Consider the following 11,412-nt stretch of genomic DNA (forward strand, 5'->3'; position numbering starts at 1 on the left):
TCCATTCATTTCACTGACCCAACACCCCCAGCTCATCAATATATTTCCTGTTGGCTGCAATAGCCATTGACAAGTCCTCCTTAATGGTGGCTGCTTCCGTCTTAACCGTTTCTGTTATGCGATTTTTAAATTTGCTCAATCTTGCATCTAACTCCTTCTTCAGGACTGGAATTTTGTCCCTATGTGTCTCTGTCTGTGTTATCAGTCTCAACGTTGTCTGCATCCCATTTTTACTCTTCTCTCCCCTACTTGTGTCTTGTTCCTGCTTGCCTAGAATTTCTTCTTTGGGCCCACTTACATCTAATGGGACCCTTTAGGTGCTTGCTGGTCTTAAGCAGGAGTGGTTTCTGTGCCAGAGGTCCCAGGTCGCAAATTACCCTTCCTGTTTGGTATCTTTACACAGCCCGCTTATTAGTGCCCTTGGCTATCTTTGATTCCGGGGCGCTCACAGCTGGTGATGCCTGGTCCTGCCTTCCGTGGTGTCCTCCAGCTCTGTTCTGCTCATGCCCCGGGCCTGCTTCCTCCGACAGCAGAGATCCTTGCTTTCAGTTACGTCAGCCTCTCCGTCCCTCAGCTCGTGACCATGCAGACCCTTATCTGGATTTGAAGGCATGTTTGTAGCAGGAGCCACGGTTATCCAGAACTTCCCTTCTCTTTGTCCGAAATTACCTTTTATCTTAAGAGCGGAAACTACTGCATTTTTGGAAATGCTTTCTCAAAAGGTATAGTTGTGTATGGAAAATATGCTATTCTGCATGTTTTAAATGATGCCCAATAAAACCTTTTCCTTGCAGCACCACAAAGTGAGCCTGTTTGCAAGTACGTTTGTACTTATGTGTGTAATATTGTATGGAAATAATGTATAGAAACAATGGTTTGTAGGAAACATTAAGATTTTGTAGGGTTGAATGTGTGCCGGATATAATGTTGCGTTGTACCATCCCCTGTACTTTTGGTGCGACTGCAGCATTACAAACAAATCAGAATAAATAACTAAATCAATGAATACATCCATCTCATAGAAGTGCCGTGAACCATCACAAAAGCAGTCCCAAACTCGCAGCATTTTAATGTGGGTTCTGGAGGGGTTTCTTCCCTGGGAAAGGCACGGGAAGAAAGGGATAGGCCGAGGACATGAATGAAAGTGACGACGGCGGGACCTCAAGGAGGCACCCAGATAACATGGCCATGCCCTCCCTCCCCCGTGGTAGGAGGAGGCGGGCGGAAGCCTTCGAAATCGGGCCGCCAGCCCGCCAAAAAAGAAAGTAGCGTGATGCCCAGGAAAAAGGGCAGCAAGCCTGCGAAAGGAGAACAAAGGGTAAGGGGAGAGCCACAGGAAACATCAGGCGGTATAAGGCACCGCACCTGGCAAGCAGCACCATCTTTTGCTGCAACAAAGCCGGAAGAAAGGAGACCCTGAACTGTTTTCTGTTTACCCTGAGATCCGGAGCTGTGTCACCGGTTTGCTTTGTTTGGGCAGCAAAGGTACGGGAGGGAAGCGTTCAACTTTTGGAGCATCAGAAGGCCACTCGGCGATGAGTCAGCGGTTTGCATGCTTTATACAGCTGAGGATCGGGAAAAAAGCAAGCAACTTCAGGAGCATCGGGAGCAGGTCGTTTGTACCAGCTTCGAGCAAGGCAGTGCGTGTGCCTCAAGGCCGTTGCCAGGCAGTGTGTGCGCCTTGGGGCCACTGCCAGGAGGGACGCAGACCTACACTGCCGGGCAACCAGGGCAGTGTGTGTGCCAATAGGCCGCTGCCGATCAATAAACAGTAAAGGGCTGCTGCTTTGCCATCGCGCCGGCGAGAGAGCAGGAGGCCAAGCTGCACCGCCGCAAGAAAACGTTGTTGCAGTAACCAGCCACATCTCGCGGAGCGAAGAACTTGAGGGAGGCCATGCTGCGCCCCCGCCGGTGAATGGTGCTGTAGACAGAGAGGCGCAATGTGGCGTGGCCTTACAGCACTAACAGGAGAAACTTTTCTGGGTCCCAGGAAGGATAGCCGCGTAAGGGGATCCTCATTAGAAGGCCAGGAACAGACGGAGATGCAGAAAGAAAAGGAGAGAAGGTACATTGCAGTGCGTGTGCCAATGGGGCCTGCTAGTGCCCGAGGGCTGCTGCAAAACACTGAAATGGCGACACAAAGGGATGAGACACCAGGAACGAGCAGTGCTGAGAAAGATTTGGAGCAGTCTATCCAGATGGCGAAAAATATCCTGAGGATGCCGGGGCACTATGAGCTTCTGAGCAGTACATCCACAAGGCTCATTTAACTTATGGGGGAGGATGTATGGTTAAAATATGACAGGGTTTCTGTTTAAAAATGCAGATTTGGCCAGCAATGGCATGGGATGAAGTGGATGTTACTGGCTTTATTGAGAAGATGGTAGCAGCAAAAGAAGTGGGGGACAGGGCGCAGGGTGAGAAGCCTTACTATAGAAAGGAAAAGTGGTCATATGGGGACAGGAAGAGGGTGTCCTTTTGCGGGTACTTTTCGTGGAGTAATAGGTCCAGCTACCAGCAGGGAGAGCAGGCTACATGCTGGAAATTCGAACAAGGTTTACCCCCCTTCGGCAAAACTTGTAAATTCAAACATGCATGTACCAATTGTGCCAGAGGGCATAGCACGACATCCTGTGATGGGGGAAAAAAGAGCGCTAGCACAAACCAAAGGAGAATCCAAAATTAAGTTGAATTCTGCACCACTTTACTTAATAGCACACTGCCAATACCCATACTCCTGATCAAAATGCTGCCACTTATAAACTCTTACCATAACAGTTTCGATGCAGAATTAATTTGTGTGGGGTTTCGGAGGGGTGTTGTGATTTCCTTCTCGGGTACTGCGGGCGACAGGGAGGCGGAGAACCTGAAATCCGCAATAAAACTTCCAGAAGTACTGGGCAGAAGATCCCCAAAGAAGAGAGTAGCAGGCCCCTTCGGTATGCCCCATTTAAGAATTTTAAAGTATCACCCCTGGGACTGGTGCCTAAGAAAGCGGAGGGGTAATTTTGCCTAATTCATCACCTATCATTCCCGGAACGAGACTCAGTGAACAATGGCATCACAAAGTAAAGTTGCAGAGTGAAATACGCATTCCTTTAATGACGCTGTGGAGCTGGTGAAGACTACGGGAAAAGGTGTGTTGATGGGTAAGGTGGAAATAGAATCAGTATTCAGGCTCTTACCAATTGACAAAGGAAGCTATAACTTACTGGGCATCAAGGTCGATGAGCAGTACTATCATGACAGATGCCTGCCCATGGACTGCTCAATTTCTTGTGCTTACTTTGAGATATCTAGCACATTTCTGGAATACGCACTGAAGGAGAGGGCCGGGGAGGGGAAAGTGATGCATTACTTAGATTACTTTTTGTTCATCGGTAGGAATGGTACAGAGGAATGTGCTGCTTTAATGGCACAGTTTGTGGGATTAACAAGGGAACTGGGGGTACCACTGGCAAAAGGGAAGACAGTTGGCCCTCTCTCTCTAGACTATTATTTTTAGGGATTGAGATTGATTCTGTAGAAGGGAAGACCAGGTTACCAAAACATAAGGTGGATAACCTAAAAGACACTATCAAGGGATTGAGGGGCAGGAACAAGGCACCGCTAAGGGAGCTACAGTCTTTGGCGGGGAAACTTAATTTTGCTGGTAGGATCATTCCAGAGGGCAGGGTATTTGCCAGTAGTATTGAGCAGAAGACGGTAGGGCTGCAACATGCATCTCAACGCGTTCGCCTGGGCACAGAGATAAAAGAGGCCCTGAAAATGTGGGACATGTTCCTGGACAGATTTAACGGGGAACTTCTCTAGAGGGAGAAGCAGGCAGGTAGCGACAGTGTGAGGCTCTTTACAGATGCGTCAGGCTCATACGGGTTTGGGGCTGTACTGTGTAAGGATTGGTGCGCATAGGCATGGCCATCACCATGGCATGAGGAGGGCGCGACGTGAGACATCACACTGCTGAAGTTGTTTCCCATCATAGTGGCCTTTCGGCTATCAGAGTCTTCACTGGCCAACAAAATGGTGATTTTCTGTGGTCAGACAACCTGGCAGTGGTACCACCTGGCAGTGGTACAGATTATAAATCAAGGGACATCTAGCAACAGGTGGGTGTTCCGGCTGCTCATGCAGCTAGCAACAAGCTTACTCACATTGAACACAGAAGTAAGAGCAAGACACATACCGGGGGTAAGGAACGTAGCGGCTGACTCTCTCGTTTACAGTTCACATGGTTTTGGGAGGAAAAACCAGATGCAAATGATAGGATGACCCAATTCAAGAGCTAGTTGTGGGGCATGATTGGGAAAATTTGAGCACACTGATCAGTAAGGCCCTGGCACCAGGCACATGGAGGCGATACAAAGCGTGTTTGGAGAGGTTTCAGAGATTCAAGGAAGGTTTTCTGGCAGAGCACCAGGAGGATCTCCGGTGCGCGCTTTCATCGGGTGGGGTTGGCAAAGGCAAACACAGAAAAACAGATCATGGGTAACTACCCATCTAGCAGCAATAGATCACTACCACAAGTGGAAGGGAAGCCAGAACCCACTAAGGAGCACTATGTCAGGATGCCAATGAAGAGTTGGGCTAAACGCACAGAGAGGAAGGAGGATTCCAGGCGCCCCATAGACATGTTGAAGCTCCACAGCGTGATAGGGATCCTGCCAAAGACATGCAGAGATAACTTTGAGGCTGCCATGTTCAGGACAACATTCTCCCTGGTCTTTTTTGGGGCCTTCACGGTCAGTGAGCTGGTTGCGGACAACAAGGAAGGCGGGGGGTAAAGGTTCTTGGAGACTGGAGGATGTCACGGTAGTAGAGGAGTGGGCACAGCTACCTCTGAGACGGTCCGAAACAGATCAGGGGGGGGAAGGGAAGAATAATAAGAATAATCACCCTCCACTGTGTTAGTGGAAGCCCATGCTGTCCCGTAACAGGTCTAGCAACATACCTGAACATAAGACCCCCGGCAGGAGCGTGTACAGCTCTCTTTCTGCACAGGGACGGGACTGTGCTGAGCAGGTACCAGTTCAAAAGCGTGATGGATACGGCACTGAGGGGCATAGGAGCAACAGAGGGGGTCTTTGGAACACACTTGTTAAGAATTGGAGCTTACACCTCAGCGGCAGGGCTCGGTACGATGCCAGACCCAATTAAAGAGATAGGGGGATGGAAGTCTAATGGTTTTAAAAGATATATAAGGCTGGACAAAATGTGATGCCAATTCATTCCTGTTCTCTATCTCTCCTCACCAAACAGCAGCCAAAAGGAGAAAAAGGTCAGTTTGGGTGGTGGGTCACTCCTTCGTGACAAGGGCCAAGGCAAAATGGACCCCGTAAAGGGAACGGATGACAGCAAACAAATTTAAGATTGGGTGGCATGGAGTGCCAGGTATGAGATGGGGCCAGCTGGAGGGTCATGTGTAAAGGCTGCTAAAGCAACAGCCCGAAACCCGACTTCTTAATGATCCATCCGGGGGGCAAGGGGGGCAACCTCACAAGCTTGGGCAGAAGTTTGCCGATGAGGGAAATGATAGACATCCTCCATAAATTGGCCGCCCGGTTAGAGGAGACGGAAAAAACGTGGTCAGAGATCATACCGAGACAAGCATGGAGAGGAGCAGAGTGTCATTTAGCAGTGGAAAAATCAATAAGGAAGTTGAACAGAGCAATGGCCAGGTTCTGCAGGGGCAGAGGCTTCACTCAGGTCAGGCATGGCCTGATCAACCTAAAGTCACCTGAGTATTACAAAGAGGATGGGGTGCACCTCTCAATGGCTGGCATGGAGTTGTGTTTTCTGTTCACAAAACTGCTGGACAATGATGTTACGGATGGGGGAGCCACGGATGAGCGTGGACCCATCAGTGGGGTGTGTAAGCAACCAGTGGCACTATAGGAACGACAAATGAGCTTGGGAGAGTGGGAGGCGTTTTGCCTCCTCTCACAATCAGCGCTCCTCTGAGGCCTAGCGTCAAGGGCGCTGGAGGTATTTAAGAGGGCTCGGCTTCCACCGGCAGGAACGGCACTCCTCCAGCCCACCATCACCTGCAAGGGCAGGTGGAGCGCAGACAATGGCGGTTGGGGGAGCTTGGCCTAGAGTGAAGTTGGTTGGAAAATGGGATAAGCAAGGTAGATATGAGGCAGTCGGCTGGTCGCCGCAACTGGAAAAACAATTCCACAGTGTGTTGCTGTGATGAGAAACATGTAGTGTTTAGTGATTTGTGTGATAATAAACCTGCAGCCTTTTATGCCAACTAAGAAACAACTGTCTCCATCAGCCTTGTGATACATGGTGGGGGAGGCAAGGATATCAGAAGGAGATATGCAAGTATGTTGGTATATTTCGAGGACAAGTGCCCAAGTTATCCCCTGTCATGTGGTGAACCAGTTGAATACGCAGCACTGAAACATGGCTTCCAGGGTTCTTATTTATCTGGATGGTGTGATGAATCCGCCAGCCCCCTGGGGGAGGCGCGGCTTCCGCTCCGTTCATGCATCTCATCTGGCGGGTGGAGGGGTGATCCGGACCAGCCCAGGAGATACTGGGCTTACTGGTAATGAGAGGTTTGTGATCTCTTGGCGCTTGAGGAAATGGGTGCTGAGTCTGGTTACTTGTAGCACAGGGGACTCTATGCGCTGTGTTCAGGTAAGCCGTAGGTGTTCTGTGGCAACAGTCAATGTTGGAGGTTGCTCGTGTATACTGAGTGGAAGTGATGTGTAGCTCGACACTCGTTCTCCAGTGTCCTTGCACGCCACGCTGACAATTTAATGTGCAGATACAATGTCATTCTTTCATCCCAAATAGGAATGTTTCTAAAAAAAAGGCATGTTTGGCTGTGGAAACAAACAGTGATAGTGTGGCAATTGTCAACCAAATGCATGCACTGAAAATGAAAATGTGCATGCTTGCATACTTGTATTCATATTTTGTAGCGCATAGGCACACTTGTTTATTGGAAAACAACTAAACTTGCTTACTTTAGTAATCAGGTCTTCCTGCTGTAAAAGTGATTTGTGCTACTAAATTATGCCACTTAATGAAGGGGTATGTCTTTATGATATCTGCAATTTGTCACTATTGTATTTTACCTTGAGTAATGTAGTGTGCTGTGTGTACAATGGCAGGTCCTGCCACATTTGACATTGGTAGAAGGTGTGGTGTACCACCACTTCTAGTAATGAGAGCCCCTACCAGGGCTCGTGCCAATGTCACATGTCTGTGACCATGTGACTTGCTTAATAAAAGGTGCCCCCTGCACGCACGTGATCTAGAACGGCTGCAGGCTCCAGGAATAGAACGACTAAGTATGTGTCTCATTTCAGGTCTGCAGGCCCACACTGTGTGAGCACTGGCCTGCAGGCCATGTTGCTGTGGGGCCCGTATGCCAGCAAGGTGGCCGGGGTTCGCACAGGCCAATACTGTAACCGGATGCTCCAGGCATCCATGTGTGCACCGACACCCCACCAGGCCCGTGTCCGCACGGCCTACCAGGGTCCGCAGTGCACCGCTGTAAGACCGGGTAATCCCCGGCAACCACCCTAGGTGCTGCTGTTCCCAGCACTAATTGGGCCGCCTCGAGTGTCCTCGCCAGCCCCCACAACAGAATGTACATTTCTGAATGTTTTCTGGCTATGGAGCACTGGATTCCAGACATTTGCATGTTTCATAATCTGGGTGACCTCACCAAATTCAGATTCAAGAAACAGTGAACATCACAAACATGGGTGGTCTTGCTCCCTCTATTAAACATTTCACCCTTTGTTTTACCTGGTGGGCTGCTGCTTTTTCCACAGTTGGCTTGAATGTCTCTTCAATCTCATGCTTACTGCCCACTCAACCAGAGGGTTCCATGTGTTAAAATTGCAGCTAAAATTGCTGTGGACACAAAATATTGCGGCTAAAAGGCCGTGGTTTTGCCACCACAATCCATGTCAAGGATGCGGGGGACACCCCCGCAAACCCTGGACCCATTATACCATTTAAGGGGAACAGGGCACACCCCCGCAACCCCTGCTCCCCTTAAATGGTATAATGGGGTACACCTTTACCAGGTCAAACCACAGCATTTTTGCTGCGATTCTTTGTACAGGCAACATTTTTGCTGCGGTTTTATCACTGCATACCAACCAGAGCTGCTTCCTTTGAAGCTCACATGACGTTGAGCATCCTAGCAAGGCACATCGTAAACTGCAGGATGTTGCCTATACATGTCTAGTTGTGTTGCACAGAGCACGTTGCATACGCCTTATGCAGAGCTGGAAGACAAAATGTTGGGATGGTGCCTAGGCTTAAGTACCGTGGGATATACCTTCTGAAACTTAGTGTTGCCGTCTCCATCTCTTACGACAGAATGTTGACAGCTAATCTGTGGATGGTGAATTTCTAATTTGGTCCCTGTGTAACATACAGACCTAGGAGTCCCTAGGAATCTGACCAATAAGAAAATGGACTGATAAACTTCAATAGAATGGGGCAGACACATTTTCATAAGGTTTGACCACAGTCCTCTTTGTCCAGCCCTTCGGACACTTAATGGACTGCTGCTGGTGAAGGAAACAGTGGGCTCGAGTCACACATATGCCAGAATTGTAAATGTTTTGGCTAGCATATTTCTATAAGGGTTTATATATTTGTGTGAGTACTTTACTGTGGTTTCTGCACTTTTCAAGTTCTCTTTATAAAACAGCGTATTGTTGAAAGCCAAACATGGGGGTGAGAAGGGTAAGGATGAGAGGGCAAGTGTCATCAAAGCATACATCTCCTGTTTGGATTTTGTTTTCCTTGGAATATTTCATTATAAATTGTTGGATTTAAAATGTGGGCACCCTTTGTACTTTGCCAGCATAGTTATTTGAAATTCTCCCCTCTCAGGTTATTTTTCCAGTGTTGATGACTCTTGGAAGGCAAATACTCATTTGTCTTGTGCACTTTATTCTAAAGGGAAAGGTCAATTGAACTAAATCTGTACATTTCACTTTACGATATGTTCACTTACTGTGCATATATTAAGGGATGGCAGCTTTTTTTTATTTTTGCTACAGGGGCAGAGATTCCGACACTGAGTGACACAAGGGAGCTGTACCCACCCCAAGGAAGAAACAGCACATATTACAGCACCTGGTACAGCAGGAATAGAAAAAAAGCCATAAGATTTAAACTCTCTGAGCTATCCAATTGTGACACAATATGCTGTAGAATCAATTGTGCAGTTAAAAAGAAACATTTACGAGGATATCTACCTACCAACCTCACAAGTCCTTTTTAAAATAAGATAGCACAACAATGATCAGGTTTACAGTGTGCCTTGATATAATCCTGCTGCTTCTAAGCACTCTAATAATAAGTGTTATGTTAATAAGAAATGCAACCCCCATGCCAACACATTACTAGATGCTCTGGTATGCACATTTAAAAATAAATAGCTGGTAAGATAGCTCAGTGGGTTAAGTGCTCACTGCTGAGGTCTATGTATGTTCTGCCCGTCATAGGTTTGAATCCTAGCAAGTTCTACTCAACCATATATGCCACTGACCATATAGCTCAGACATGTATGGTTAACATATAAGGTCTGCAGCATATAAGGAGTACAATGTTGTGGTGACAGTCTATTGATCTGCTTGATGATGACCCATGCATGAATTCCCTTTCAGTTTGTGTGTAGACATTTGATTCAACATGATTGATTATATTGCCTCTACAAACCTGACCTTAATATTTTCTTGAAAGTATTGTTTTTTCAAAATTCCCCACCAAACCCAAGAGAATTACAGATAGTCAAGATTTGCTGTCGCTTTTCCTGCATGCTGCGTTGCCTCTTTTTTTTTTAGCTAGGTACACTTTCAATTAGTTTAAGTGTAATTGTGTATCCTGACCACATGTTGCCATTTTCTTCTATGCCAGGTTTCTGCATCCTGTGGCACAGGACTGGGAGCAGTACAGCCGAAGCACACCAACACCAAGCAGGAGCAGCTTGTTTTGCCTTGTCCGGACACTCAAGATGACCGTAACTGCAGGCAAGCCAAGGTAAGTGCAAATGCTTACATTCACAGTGATTTAGTAATATGGGCCTAAACACACTGATATTAATGCTACATATGGTGATCCATTCTTGTATGAAATGTATACCATTTTACAGTGATATCATAACCATATTGTTCTTAGTGCACTGAGGAACAATGCTATGTGATTCCACATCCTGTTTTGTGAAGGGGTGAAAGGTCATGTGCCTTCACTTACTGTGATGTCAATTCCGCTGCCCCAGGAATGTTGGTGAAATGACAAACACGCTGGTGTTTCAGAACAGAAAAAAAAGACGTACCCAATTCCCTAGCGAGGAGAGATGCCGGCCGCGAGGAGGCTCAGGGCAGCGGGATTACCATGTGGTAATGTCCGTATTCGGAGCCTCCCCATTGGCTAGGAGGCCGCCACCCCACCGCCCCCCTACCGTCCGGGTACTAAGGCTACATATTGCGATCCATTCTTGTATGAAATGTATACCATATTACAGTGATATACTAACCATATTGTTTTTAGTGTACTGAGGAACAATGCTATGTGATGCCACTTCCTATTTTGTCAAGGGGTGAAAGGTCATGGGCGTCACTTCCTGTGATGTCATCAGATGTAAAGGGTCCTGTGATATCACTCTTCCGCTGCCCCATGAATTTTGGTGAAATGATGTCACTGCCTGTGAGAGGGAGGGGGCAACAGATAGCTGGTTACCACGACCTCCCCCGCGGGGCTGCAGGACATAGAAGAGTGCCTGGCATGTAATGTGATTGTCCTGCGCTGGGGTTTTCTAAATAGGGGTGCTGTGCACTGTCCATGTTTATTTGGCTGCCATTCCAGTGAGGAATGTCTTTTTTCTTTTTCTCTCCTTTTTCTGCAGGGACATTGGGTGGCGGTGCTGCAAAGCTGAGCAACGGACGGGCGACAAGCAGCAAGCACGAGGGACGTCAGAGCTGGTAAGCAGCAGGCCACACTTAAAGTCAGGAGCGGATCAAAGGGGACAGCATAGGAGAAGCAAAGGGACTGGACTTGCTCTGCAGGGATGCTCGCACTAGGCAAGGTCTGCCCCACAGACTGACAGTTTCCTAGGAATTTGCTATCGGGGATCTCCAAAAAAGTGGGGGAGGAGGGTTGGAGGCGTTAGGATGCCACATCACTAGACTACGAGGCTGGTTGCAGGGCAAGTAGAGGCCCCTTTTGAGTGTTTTTGGAAGCACAACTAGTCCATCAGGGACCAGCGGGCCTACCCACTAGACCACCAGGTGAGCCTTTGGGACAGTTATTATTTTTGTATTATTATTATTATGGTATTTATTGAGCGCGGACCTCGCCTCGAGGAACAACCGAGCGCCTTCTTTGAATATAAGGTACAATTTCTAATAATTAAGAACCACTGGAGCATCC

The 11,412-nt window shown here is 47.8% G+C and overlaps 1 long non-coding RNA gene across 1 annotated transcript; it reads left to right on the top strand.

Moving 5' to 3' along the window:
- Nucleotides 1–1,347: 1,347 nt before the first annotated feature.
- Nucleotides 1,348–10,964, top strand: LOC138527277 (uncharacterized). Its single transcript, XR_011283848.1, has 3 exons — nucleotides 1,348–2,065; nucleotides 9,901–10,023; nucleotides 10,889–10,964. It is a non-coding gene; the product is annotated as an uncharacterized lncRNA (long non-coding RNA).
- Nucleotides 10,965–11,412: the final 448 nt, after the last annotated feature.

The sequence above is a fragment of the Ambystoma mexicanum genome, chromosome 14 (assembly GCF_040938575.1).
Source record: "Ambystoma mexicanum isolate Mex_15411 chromosome 14, UKY_AmexF1_1, whole genome shotgun sequence".
Taxonomy (NCBI): Eukaryota; Metazoa; Chordata; class Amphibia; order Caudata; family Ambystomatidae; genus Ambystoma; species Ambystoma mexicanum.